Source organism: Natrix helvetica (genome assembly GCF_964273705.1).
Source record: "Natrix helvetica genome assembly, chromosome: 3".
NCBI lineage: Eukaryota > Metazoa > Chordata > Lepidosauria > Squamata > Natricidae > Natrix > Natrix helvetica.
The window spans coordinates 141,172,013-141,186,229 of NC_138549.1; the positions used below are offsets into that span (position 1 = coordinate 141,172,013).

The window sequence follows — 14,217 nt, forward strand, 5'->3', positions numbered from 1 at the left end:
TAAAGGGCTATTATTTCTGGTAATGTTTATTAGTTTTAAATTTTTGTAATGTTTGTTAATGGCATCAATTTTGATTATTAAAAAGAGGCATGAGGGAGATTTAGATTAAATGGAAAGTGGGATTATACACTTACATGGTTAGGTATTTTTGTTAAGTTTTTAATACAATACAATACATTAGTAGAGTTGGAAGGGACCTTGGAGGTCTTCTAGTCCAACCCCCTGCCTAGGCAGGAAACCCTATACCATTTCAGACAAATAGCTATCCAACATCTTCTTAAAGACTTCCAGTGTTGGGACATTCACAACTTCTGGAGGCAAGCTGTTCCACTGATTAATTGTTCTAACTGTCAGGAAATTTCTCCTCAGTTCTAAGTTGCTTCTCTCCTTGATTAGTTTCCACCCATTGCTTCTTGTTCTACCCTCAGGTGCCTTAGAGAACAGTTTGACTCCCTCTTCTTTCTAGCAACCCCTGAGATATTGCAACAATGCTATCATGTCTTCCCTAGTCCTTCTTTCTCTTAAGCTAAACATACCCAGTTCCTGCAACCGTTCTTCATATGTTTTAGTCTCCAGTCCCCTAATCATCTTTGTTGTTCTTCTCTGCACTCTTTCTAGAGTCTCCACATCTTTTTTACATCGTGGTGACCAGAACTGAATGCAGTATTCCAAGTGTGGCCTTACCAAGGCATTATAAAGTGGTATTAACACTTCAGGTGATCTTGATTCTATCCCTCTGAGGATGCAGCCTAGAACTGTGTTGGCTTTTTTGGCAGCTGCTGCACACTGCTGGCTCATATTTAAATGGTTGTCCACTAGGACTCCAAGATCCCTTTCACAGTTACTACTACTGAGCAAGGTATCATCTATACTGTACCTGGGCATTCCGTTTTTGTTGCCTAAATGTAGAACCTTACTCTTTTCACCATTGAATTTCATTTTATTAGATAGTGCCCAATGTTCAAGTTTGTCAAGATCCTTCTGTAGATCCTTTTTACTGAACTTCTGCTATTAATAAGGAGAGCTAAACATTTAGAGATGAGATTATAGAAAATGGGGTAAGTCATGGAATGAAGATGTATTTGTTTGTATTTTAAGAGACTGATAAATTGTGAAAGTTGGAATATATGTCTTGCGGTTGAAGGGGGAAACATCTTTTTGCTTACAACTTCCCTTTTTTCTTTTTGCAGGGGATTTGTTTCTACTCTCTTTAATATTTATTTTTCCTTTTTTAAAAATATATTTTGGTATTAGGTTCTTGTATTAGTTTTATTGGTTTAATACAATTCTTAATAAAATTTATTGAGAAAAGAATGTCTGATATCTTTTTTTTCATGTAAGACTCTAGTGTGTGTTGGATTATCATAAACATGATTTGACTAGCAGGTGAAATTAAGGATATTGTAGGGGAGTTTATTTTTTTATATTGGAATGTACAGTAGACTTTCAAATTTGTTGGCCACTGTGATGTTCTCTAGGTTTCCTGGCATAGCTTGGTTAGAACCTTTATTGATTCTTCTGACACTTGCCACATTTCTGAGGGGTATTCCATCAGTTCCTGTAGCCTTCCAAGTAATCACTGGAGTGCTGATCCAATTTTATCTTCTAATACTAGAGGTTTTGATAAGAAAGGAATTTCTTCTAGCATGTATGTTTCTTATCTCTGCTGCCCATGTATGTGTTTGCTTGCTTGCTTTAGCTGGGCAGCTGGTTTGACCTCCATGAGTGATCTGGCTGAAAATGTATATACGGTACTTGACTTCTTTGCTCATCCCTCCTAGAAACACTGCTTCCATCACCACAATGAAGCAGCACAGCAGTAATGGGGCAGTATCCAGCTTTGCTCATTAAAACAGTGCCTGATTGTTCTAAGTCTAAAGTATTATCTATCACTACTGGTGAGGGCACTTTTTACAGCTCACTCTTTGATAATAAATACCCACGACAGCTCTCTATCACAAATGAACCCATCCATGTGTACTTTTCCCCTTGCCATCTTTTTTCTAAATGCTTGTGTTAATTAGATTCCCTTGTCTCTAACTCATTTCTTTATGGGTTTAATATCACAAAGCTAACAGCTGGGATAATCCAAGAAATAAGTTACCCATATGATACTAAAAAGAGCAGTATCCAAAGAGCTTAAGCTTTGTTCACCATAATTGGTAAATATAGTTGATTGTTGTTTCCAAGGCAACTATGCGCTCCCTTTACTTGCTCTTTGCAAATAAACAAGAAGCCCAGCATCAGGCTGAATAAGGAGGTTTCTTGCCCAACTCTTCCTTTTTCTAAGATGATATTTGGCATCTTAAATCTCCAACCCTGAGCAGGCAAATAAAAAGTATTAAAAATAGAATGAGACTGGAAGAAGACTTGTTTGGGACTTTCAGTTTAGATTTTACCCATCTAGCCCAGTACATCTGGATTGTACTATTTTTTCTAGCCTGGTGAATTTATCTAAAATATGAATTAAGAGTTGTAGGCATTCTCAGTAAATAGTTACTTTACTATGTGGGGAATTTGCTTTTTCATTAAATGGCTGGCAAAATGAGCAGCTAAAAAAAAACCCACATTATTTTCAGAAGGCAACTTGGTTAAGCTATTTAATTCCACCCATATTGCTTTCTAAAAACTTACCGTGCCTTGGCTCCTGAAGTCAAAATGACACTAAATACAGTAGTTGCAAAGTAATTCAATAAACTCTAGCTTGTTGCTGCTATTTATTGAGCATCTGGGTTTTGTAACTCTGACATAGAAGTCTTGTTTTTCCTGCAATTCCACCTTACCTTTGTTCCTTTTCCCCCCTAACAGATGGATACAGTAGGTGACAGCATTAACCATTTTTATCCTCTTGGAATGCCAATGGGGCTATATATGGCCTAGAGATATTCTTAACAAAGAAAGGTATTGTTTTTCAGCATGCCAGTTTTCTCAATCAATCATTATATTTAATTAATTCTTCAATGCTGGGAAGAAACAAGTTTTTGACGGGCACCTAAAAGTAGGTGTTTCCCAAAGTGCAAGAGAACAGATTCCAAAACATGGGTGCTGCTAGAGGTAGAAGCCACCTGCAAGCAGTCATCTGCATTCAGCAGCATTCAGTACATATTGCAGTACCTCACTTGATGATCTCAATTAAGTAATCAGATCAATCCTACAAAGACAATTATCCTGGTATTCAGATGTTTAGGGCTTCATACCATATCCAAAATTCTGAATCTGGCTTTGTAACAAATGGATATCCAGTGCAGTTCCTTCAACAAATGGCTAACATGACTGAGTGGCTCATTCAATAACCTGGTTTCTAGATTCTGTATCGCTTTGCCTTTTCAAGAGCAACCACAAACAGAATATATGACAGTAATCTCAATATGCAGTTACTGTACTTTCAGGCCCAACCCAAAAATGACACAGCAAAATCCAATTGAATCCAAGCCTTCATTTCCTTATATCTAGAGGATAAAATCTTAAACTAAAGCTATTCTAACCTGCCAGATATATCCTGAGAGATTCTACAGTGTGGCTACCCTAAACCCACTCCCCTCTCCAGTTTAGTCATTCTCTTAATCTGCCTCTCTCTGGGAAACTCTGTGTTACTAAAACTCGCATCCACTGATTCTCCAAGTGCCCATTCCATCACAGCTGTAAATAGGCTGTTCCTGTCCAGGAAATAATATAGTTATCCACCAGTTGAAACAGGCAACAGGAAATCCTAGCTTCAGGGATCACTTGGGACTGCCATCAAATGATTCTAGAAGATCTCTAACAATGGATTTGTTCTTTCTGAGATAGTGCAGCCCATTTAGAGCAGATACATTTTCCAGTTCCCAAACCTGGGAACTCAGCCATAGTGTTTTGCTGAAATCTAATCTTACTTCACGGTAGTGGCCTTCATCCACCTATTGTAGTAGGTAGTATTCTGTTTCAGAACATATACAGCTTCTCCTGATTAAGTTGTTATGGAGACGCAGAGCCAAGTGTCATGTATACACTGATGTAAGCTACCCTCAAAAGTCCTCCGGCAGTTTTCTACAGATGTTAACTACCACTAGACATAAAATAATGCATTATGGCATCTCACAGAATAGCTGTCAAGAGTTCAGAGTCAATAGCACTATTCTTTGAGATTGCCTGCTGAGAGACCAAAGGGGATCGATGATCACATTGCTTCTATCTCATTCCTGCAAGGGGTCAATTTGGCTGTGGCTGATTCTCTCCTCAAATCAGGTCCGAACTCAGACTGAAAGGGACAAGATAATCAATGCTTTCCATTAATGTTTGCAGCTGCAGAGCTGCCACCCTCTCAAGCGCCCCACACATAAAAGGAGTGTTTGTGATTAGATAATAGTTAATAAAATCCTCTGGATTCAAGAGGTTTTCTTCAGGAGCTGGTTGGCCAACTTCCTTCAAGGCTCTCCAGCACCACCCTGAACGGAGGCTCACCATTTCCTGGAACTGCCAGTCACCACCTCCAGAAGTAATTCATTTGATGCAAGATGAACAAAACAGTTAAATGAATAAAAGTAGGGCTAGAAAGACCAGGAAGCTTGGATTGCACCAGAAATGGTGCTCTTGGGTACACTTTTGCAAAGTTATATAATGTCTAAGATTCATAGTTGCTGTAAAACATAAATATTCTTACTTTCGCTTACTTTCTTATTTCTTACACTATACTAACATCCAACAAGCCAATGAGATCACTGAACAAAATTTTAAACTTGTAGCCTGGGGGTTTTGTATTTAAAACGTAGGTAACTGAAAACTAGATTTGTCATCCTTTTCCATGAAGTACATAGCATTATAGCACATACATAGCAATTAAAAGTAGTAAAGCTTGAATCTAACATATTCAAAACGTTACTGTATTCACCGATGGTGTCACAACTGTCACTCTCAGCCTTCCCCCATGTAAATAAGCACTGGAATTTTGGAAAGGCTAATTCCATATTTTTAATAGATTTATTTCTGTTTTCCATTTCATATTTTTAAAGAAAACGTAGTCTGGCAATTCTTTAAAAACCAATAAATATGAATGTAAAGATGGAGAAGTAATAATTTGATCTGTCTTTGATGATATGAATTAAGATCTTTATTCTCTCTTTCAACAAAATTGGTACTAAACTAGACTGAGGGACTCATCACCTAGGTTTTTGGATAAAGAAATATAGGATAAAAGAATGAGAGTAAAAAGAATACAGCAATTTATACCTTTAATCAGTAAGCTGGAGGCATATTCACACTTCATCAGCACAGACTACATAATAACATTAAACCAAACAGAGTTAAGATTATGAGAAGTTCCACAAAGAAAGTAAAGTTGGAACTAAATAAAAAATAGAACCAAATGACAAGTTAGTCATATGAGAAAACTACTTCTAGAAGAAAATAAACAGCTCTTTCCTTTATGAAAAGTAAAATTGCATGTTTAAAATGGTTTCTTAAATCTTTCCATAGTACTATTTGGCTATATTACTTATAACATGCTTTTATTTGTTAGAATAGAAGCCTTTTTAAAATTCTCCATAGCATAAGTGAAATAGACATGTAACTCGTTTATTTCAATAGAAGGAATGTTTGTAGCTCTGGATTGAACTATGGAACTCTTGGTGCTCTTGAGCTGGGTAGTTTGCCTGCAATTGTGTTGTTAGCCAAATAGTGCAAAGATATTACTTATTTGGGTACAACATGTTGCAAACAAATAACATTGCTCAGAAAGGAACAAGAACTCTACTTACTCATTTATCAACTATTAGCTACTGCAAATTCACAAAAAGAAAACTTTGATCGCATTTATTTAAAAATTATGAATGTATTATTTTGACATTAGAGTCTGCAGGCAGCCTTAAAATTGAATTTTTAAGTAAAAAATAAAATAGCCCCAAGAATTGGTAAATCAGAATCAACCTGAAAAAAACCCAAAATACAATATGAAACATCATATGGAAATATTTTAATTGAACTGAAATACTGTATTGAAGGGAAATATAACAATTAGGTTCTAAGGTCCCTTCCAGCTCTATTCTGATTGGAAAACATCAAGTAGCCAAAATGTAAGTATTTATTCAGGAGAGAACAGCCTATCCAATGGACGTTTGATTATGGAGATTCAGACAGAATAAACTGCTAGACAGAAGTCATTTTTAAATCCTGCTCACATGTCAATTCCTCTCAATCTCTTCCCAACTAGCCCTCCAGAACAATTTTATTTATGTATGTGGGTAGTGGTAGAATCAATTAAAAATCCATTCTGCTAATGAACAACATCTGTTGACAGGTTTATGTCATTGGACCCAAGTCTTAGGTAATCAAAATTGACTTAAACTTTTTTTTTCATTTTTGATTTGTGGCTGATTAAGTATGCATAAAAATGTTTCCCCATTTCAACACTGAGATTCCCCATTTGAAATACATAATTTCATATACATATAACTTACCTTTTAGGCTAAAAGGCATTTTTGAAAGTCATTAAACTCTCTTTTTATGATCCTGTAATCCCTTAATTCGGGACAGAATCGGGGCAACTGGATGGAGCTGAGTGTTTACTGGTCAGATGCCAAAACTCATTCAATTCCATTTATGGGTTTTCTCCAACTATTCCTAGGTTTAGGAAAGAGAACAATATGCGGATACAGAATCCGCCCAACATGCTATTCTCAACCACCACAGTGGGAGTTACATGGTTGGAGTTAGAATATAATACATCTGAAGAAATATGAGTTATGAAGAACTGAGGTTGGTTGAACTCCTCGGTATTAAAAAGTCAATCAAAAAAGGCAGAGGCCTTGAAAGCACATGTTTATAGAAAATATTTAATAAAGGGTCCTGTGAATATTGACTGGCTGGAATACCCATGTCCGGATGATGTCTCCATCTACTGGGAGAAGGGATACATTCATCTTAGGTTGTTTTAAGAGTACATAATGTATTTGACAGCACACACTCCTTTAGGCCGTTTGTTTACCAACAGTTCCAAATCACAGTATCTGGTGTCAGGACTGAGATACAGAGCCAAAAAAAAAAAAAAAAAAATACAGAGGAAGTAATTTACTCCTAAAATACCACTATCCTTATATAAAGTGGAGGGAAACCTATCTGAGTTCATAGCTTATTTGGCAACTGAAGAAAGAAGGGAATGAATTAAAAAAAATAAGGTCATGCTTGCTCAAATAACTTATTTGCTAAATGCCTAAATTACGTTTGTGACAAATCTTTTAATAACGGCCAACAGGAGCAGATCCCCTACATCTGCTCTATCCATGTAATGGAATGTGTGGATGATATGGAAGATAAGGGGAAGAGAGGATAACTAAGAAATAATCAGACAAGAGAGGCAGGAACCCTAATTAATTAACCATCAGAGCAAAACAATTTAGGAAGAACTTGCCCTAATTCTTCAGTCAGTTAAAAGTGCCAGTGGGAAGTTTGGAGTTTCAGACTTGAAAGATTCTATTGATGTAGCCTTACAATAAAGCCACTCATCTAATTGTGTTTCCTAACTGAGCTGATATCATGGTTGAGATTCTCACAAGGAAATTTGGGGGCACATAGAGGAATGCAGGATGGGACAGAACAAGGCAATTACTACTGCATGAGCAGAAGTTGGCTTGTAGACATAATGGCATAATGTAGGCCATTACGCATAAATAAGAAAGTACCTAATACAGTACTAGTTGTAATCAGATAAGCCTATTGGGAAGATTACAAGACTACTTAAGGTAATGATCTTCCTTTAGCTAGAAATAGGCCAAAGATAGGCATTTGTTGGAGTTGTAATTCAAAATATTTGCAAGGTACAGGCTGCCAAACTGACTGAGTTGAAGGAGAAGCCACTGGAGCCATCTGGAGCGGCTCATCTTCACTGTATTAAGGCTACAGCCATTATCATTAATCCATATAAACTTATCAATATCATGAGGGTTGGCCTCCTGGATGCTCCTGTAGACCTTACAGATCCGTGAAACTTGACGGATAGAATCCCAAGATACAATGGGAGCTGAGTGCAACTGCAGAGGGGTGGAGTAACACAGAAAAATACATCCCCCTCTCCGAGTGCCACAGAAAAAAAACTCAAAAAGTGGAGGCAACTTGAGGATGGTCTTTAATGACCAGGCATGTTTATAGCAAAATATACCTCAGACAGTCAGACTCCAAGCTATTTAGGCTTTTGTAGTAAAAACAATCCCTTAAATTATGCCCAGAAAATAACTGGCTATCTGTGTAAGACTTTTAATATCACCTGGCATTGTGCACTATGTAAAAGCTTGACCACTGATTTTCGGATTGAAATTTAAGACACTCATTATGGGCAGCTCCATGAAACCACACTGTAGTTGTCATGGTGGAATTAAGCTATTTGTAACTTGAAAAAGAGATGACTCCCTTTCTCCAAAAATTAAATTATTTTGGCCTGTGAATTACCCAGAAATAAGGGTGCACTTGTGTAATGCCAGAAATGTTATAAATATACATATTTCATTCTTCTTTTCCATATCAGATTGTAGCTCTAGTAATCATATCATTCTATTTCAGTAGCTACGGAAGCTTTTTCTGATCCATGTATGCCACTCAGCCTTTTAGAGCATGTCCAATAGAGTCTCACAAATATCCATATTTTTGCAAATATCAAACTAATGAGGGATGCTTATTAATATATCACTGTGATCCAATCTGGAATTCTATTTATGAAGAATATTATAGTATATTACAGTATAATTTGTACCTATGTCTCAAATTACAGTCTCATGATAGAATAATAAAGCAAGCGTATTTGTTTAGGTCAATTATACTATTTGTAATACGCATGTTAACAATGAATAAACACTATAAAATAGAAAATACATTGGAGTTCATCTATTCCATCCCACTATTCAATTGAAAAATCTGCAATGCATAGGGCAACCTCCCCAATTGTTCAAGTCTTTGCTGAAATGGAAGCAATCATCTTTCAAAATAATCCAGCTTTAAAAACCTGGGAGAAGGGATTCCGCAAGTATCTTTACTTCCAAACGCTAAGCATGCTGCGCCACCATCTGTGTGATCCACATTTACTAAACTTGAGCTTAAATATAAAGGAACCCAGGGCTAACAGTTGCGTACAAGAAGAAAGTATTGTTCCAAAGCTTTCCTTTTCCTTCTTAAGTACCAGGTAAGCACATGCACACCTACACTTTAAACAGAGTTTAGCACATGGGTAAGACATTTCCTGTATACAGAGCAGTGAAATCAGCTTCAATGCCAATTGGAAAATACTAAAAATTCCTGAAGAAAGAAGTCAGAAATAGTCAGCTATCATTTAAAATAAAACTTCACTAATTAATACTTGTCAGGTTTAGCTGCTTTACTTATTAGGAATCTTGAAATCTGAGAATACCCTAGGATTACATTCAGCTTTCACTCTCTGCTGGCCTCCTGAAGATACAATAATCCAATAGGGAATTTCCTTGGGAGGTAGAGGTAGCTTGCAAGAAAATTCAAACTGACCAATCAGTGATATGGAAGTCATGTGTTTCGGATGATTTCTATTCCACCTGTCTAGAATAAGGTTGGATGGAGGAAAATTATACTGGGTTGTAGATTCAAAACACTTTTTGTCCAAAGTCGCCTTGCCGTGAGATGGGCAGCAAACAAATTGAATAAATAATCTTTGGCTGCAGTCATGATCTAAAAAGTGGGGAGGATTGTCTGCATCCCTTCTATAAGCTCTTTCATAATTTTCTAATATTTAGCCGAAATCTGGATGCTTAGAATTTCAGTGCTTCTAATCCTACCATTCCATGCCCCATATTTACAAATCTCAGGCCATTTTTGCATCAGAGTTTCACATGTAGAGACATTTTTTTCATTTGAACTTCACCAACATAACACATATACTCTTTCAACAGATATATGAATCGCTTTTCAAAACTCTTATAATCATGATTATTTTTATCTTGATCTGTTCCAGTTTGTCATCCACAATTAGTGACCCAGTATAAGGGTGCGTACAATGTTACATCCATTATTAGAAACAGCACTCCAAAGGTGTCCTAATCTGCACACTGTAAACACAACTTTTAATCTTGTGATTTGAATATTATTCATTTACCAAACTACCTTATGAGAGTGTTAATTGTTGCAATATCATAGATGTAAACTGTGCACTTAATTTTAACCTTCCAGCAATTTCTTGTTGTATAAAAAAGTCTTCAGTAAACAATTTCAAATATATTGGCTAAACCATGAAAATATACTGCACTCAATGTTGCTAGTTAACAGATTATGAGGAAAGGTACCAGTATGAGCCTTCTATACACTGACAAGAATCCCTTTCCACATTTTAGAAAAAAAAACAGAATATCCATCCCTTTATTAAAACACATAAGAAAAAAAGATACCAACATATAAAAAACAAAGAAGGCAAATCCCATTAACAGGGGGGTGGGGTGGGGAAGCAAAGAGGGATGATTGAGATTACAACCCTATTGTAAAATATTAAGTGTAATAGAGCTTCCAATCACAAACAATAGATCTGAAACAAACCAGGTAAGTCCAGGTCAGATAAGAGATTCAACTATTTTTGAGCTGTAAATCACCTGAGACTAAGAACTGACTCCCAAGAGAAGAGTCTAATGTGGCTATTCATTAACTGCCCCACCATTGCCTGCAAACACAATAATTCTTATTTTGGTTAGTAGCTTTAGCTACATTTCTTTCCCCTCAACAAAAGCATGCAACATAAACATTAGAAAAGATGAAGGGTGGAAGATCTTTAGCACAAACAATATTTTGTTACAAGAACGTCATAATAGGAGAATTGGAAATCTACCCTAATACCAATTTACACAGATATCCCACCAGTTTTAGGACTTTGTATGATGGTGCTTATTAACATTACAGCCTTGAAAAGATTTACTACCTTCAATCATTGCCTCCATTGCAAGAGGGGAGTGGCGTTAGTTTATGGTGGCAAAAAAACAAAATCAGAAGATAGCACTTTCCCCCACTAACACATTTTCTTAAAAAGCACTAGCTTTTGTAAACTGCAGCACACTTCATCAAATGCGGCATGGCTGGACTCTTTGGGGAGGGGGGAGGAGTGTTGAGCAAAGGAAGCCAGGATGCAGGTAGGTCGTGAGCAAAGACTACAAATCTATCCATTAAGAATCTACCGCGTCAAAAAAAAACACTATAGCTTATTGAGACCTTCTGAGACTATCTGAAACCTTTTGATGCGAGTTTCCATTTTTCTCTCTCAATGTTAAAATCCCAATGCTTTTCCAAAACAGTCTTCAGTCGGACTCCCTTTATATGCACAAGGTGAAGCGGCAGAAGAGGGTCTCCATTTTTCTCCATCTGAAGAAGTCATTCTCCTTCTTTTCGTGTGCTTTATTAGTGACAAGAAACTATAATGACTATTAACAACTCTTAGCTGTCCTAGGCGACTCTAGTTTATTTGTGATTTGATAGGTATGCTATCAAATTAGGCTGCTCAGTTTACCTAATATTTTATTCTGTTATCAAAAACAACTCTTTTTCTTCCAAAATCTCTTTTACAAAGAGAGAGCGAGGCTACAGTGGCGTTTGCCCCGGGCTTCATTCAACGGCCAGAGATGGGCAACCGCTCGGTGTCCTTTCCCCCTTCTGCATTGAATCCCCACCCCCTGCTCGAAGGAGCTCCATCACACCGAAGGGCAGAGAAGGGACGGTCTTTATCTGATAGGGTAACGAAACATCTGCAAACACACAAGCTCAGAGAGCCCCAAGGACTCCAGAGGAAGATGTATCTGTAAGGTATTAAGCATTTCCCTCCGAGGGGGCCCTGGAGGACCTAACAGGGCTGGGGGGGACGACGACATCCAGGCCACGCGAAGGGGACGGCAGTGGCCTCCCCCAGCGAGGGGTCTTCCAGATGGCCGCCCTAATTATTAACGGATTAAGGGCTCGACTGGGGAGAGCTTGTATACCGCGGAGGTCCTCCATGGCGAGAGGATGCTTTTTTTTTTACCTCTTGTCTTCCCCGAATGAGTTCAAACACAAGGCAGGCCGGGCGAGGAAGGACGGACGGGTCAGCCTTGAAGAAACGGAAGAAGCGTCTCCCTCACCCCACAGCGACTCTCACGACGCAACCCGGAACGTACCTTACAGGGAGACACCGCGCAGGTGATGTTCAGGCTCCGCCAACAGCAACAACAGCATGGGTAGAAAAAAAATGAAGAGAGAGAGAAAGAACTGCGCAGGCGCACTGCGCCCCAATGCGCGTCTCCCCGACTGGCGCGCAACCGCAGTTCTTGGTCAGTCTTTACAGAAGGAAGGGCAGGCTTGGGTTCGAAGGGGAAGCGGGCCCCGGGATAGGACGGGAAGAGGGGGAGACGGGAGGGGGAGAAAGTCTGGCTTCGCGCTGAACGGCGATATATAGACGACGCGATGGCTGCGATGAGAGCGACGCAACGGCTCTCGTGTTGGTTTGGGGATGAGGAGACCCGGCTCGTTCTCGCTGGGTGATTTTAAGCTAGTCCTTTCTACACGTTGCTTCTTAGGACGGGATTTGTAAAGCGCAAGATAAAGATAATCGAGAGGTGGGGGAGATAAGGTCTTAAGAGAAAAATACATATAAATAAAATTACTACGTTAACGGAGGTGGGGATAGATGGGTTATGGTGCTGTGCAAAGGAGTTAGTATTAGCTTTGTTAGGGGAGTTACGTTACTGTTCTAGTTATTTCTTATAACATCCCAAATGGCCTTCCACGATATTCCAGAATACATTCCCCAAATCTTCAGAGCAAATAAGGAATCAAAAATATTGGTTTCCACACTATTTTTATTCATCCACTACTGTAAACTTATTTGGAAATAGCCCCTGCCTGTTGTATTGCTTCAAACACTGAGATATCCAGTGAAACTCAACAGTGGGAGACAAAGAATGAAAGGAAGTGATCCTTTTTTTAGTGATCCTTCTTTTAGTGATGTGCACAATTAATCTGTGGAATTTATTATCACAAAGTACGGCAATAGTAATTGCAGTAATAGTTTTTTAAAATATTTTAAATTCATAGAGAAAGATAAATGACAATAGGTGATCAGTTACTGAAATTGTAACTGATTAAAAAAATGAGTTGTTGGGGGGAAATGTAATTATTTGAAACCAATAGTTTTGAGCAGTGGAATTTTTAAATATAAAAATTTCTGTATGGAGGTTGACACAGATTTAAGACAAATTTAAGCAAAGGGATTTTTTCATTGTATGGTTCCGAAGTTTACTGCTGGAAATATTGATGCACTATATCAACATACTCAACAGCTGATGTTTTCTTTCTCATTAGTTATTTCAAGAAACAATGAGTAGCTAAAGTCGTTTGATATAATGGCCTTACTAGGAATCAATGGAATCTATGCTATTTAGATAATAATTATTCTGTAAACAATCTGGAAAAGGATAGAAAAGGATACTGTATTTATTTTAGAGAACTATCTTTAGGATACCAAAATACATGTTGAGAAACCACTTACTGCCTGACCTACAAAAAGAACAAAATTGTTTAGTAAGAATTTGAAGCTCAGTGTTCTTTTGCTGTCACAACTGAGCTGTAGCAGTTTTATATGTAGCTTTCTGCAAAGTATTTCCTACAAAAAAAAAATTCTAGATTTAAATCCATGGATAGAATGATACGACCAACGGAGCTTTCTTATAACCAAAGCAATCAAACCATTGTTAAACAAATAATTCTTCAGTTTGATATATCATCCTAGCCATTAAGGGAACATATGAAAAGAGAAAAATATTACAAATCACATGTGAAGTTTATAATTGATATTATTACAGAGGAAGATTATTATGCAAGATCAAGTGGATTTTTTTTTCATCCCAGTGATGAGATTAAAAATAAACTTTAAAATCAGTGTTATGGATATGTTCAGGGTCAAACTCATCCATGAAAACTCACTGGGTAATTCTGGTTCGCTCACTATTTCTCAGCCTAATTTACTCAGTGGTATTATTGGAAGAGAAAAACAGACAATACCATACATACTTCCTTGAAGCTATATACGAAAGATATATACATCCAGCAATTTGGCAGTTCAAGTCTCACCAGCTCAAGGTTGACTCAGCTTTCCATCCTTCTGAGGTCAGTAAAATGACCCAGATTGTTGGGGACAATATGCCGTCTCTGTAAACCACTTAGAAAGGGCTTACTGTAAAACACTGGGAAGCAATGTATAAGTGTTATTGCTATTTATTTGTA

The 14,217-nt window shown here is 37.6% G+C and overlaps 1 protein-coding gene across 5 annotated transcripts in view; it reads right to left on the reverse strand.

Moving 5' to 3' along the window:
• The window catches only part of NDRG3 (NDRG family member 3), a 36,924-nt gene extending 24,688 nt beyond the window's left edge, over nt 1–12,236 (reverse strand). For 3 of the 5 annotated variants that reach the window (XM_081946180.1, XM_081946179.1, XM_081946176.1), the window contains exon 1: nt 12,114–12,236. The gene's annotated coding sequence lies outside the window, so the exon portion shown is untranslated. Of the gene's footprint in view, nt 1–11,980 lie in introns of all 5 variants that reach the window. The other 2 variants (XM_081946178.1, XM_081946177.1) reach the window with 2 other exon arrangements.
• Between the last annotated feature and the right edge of the window lie 1,981 nt (nt 12,237–14,217).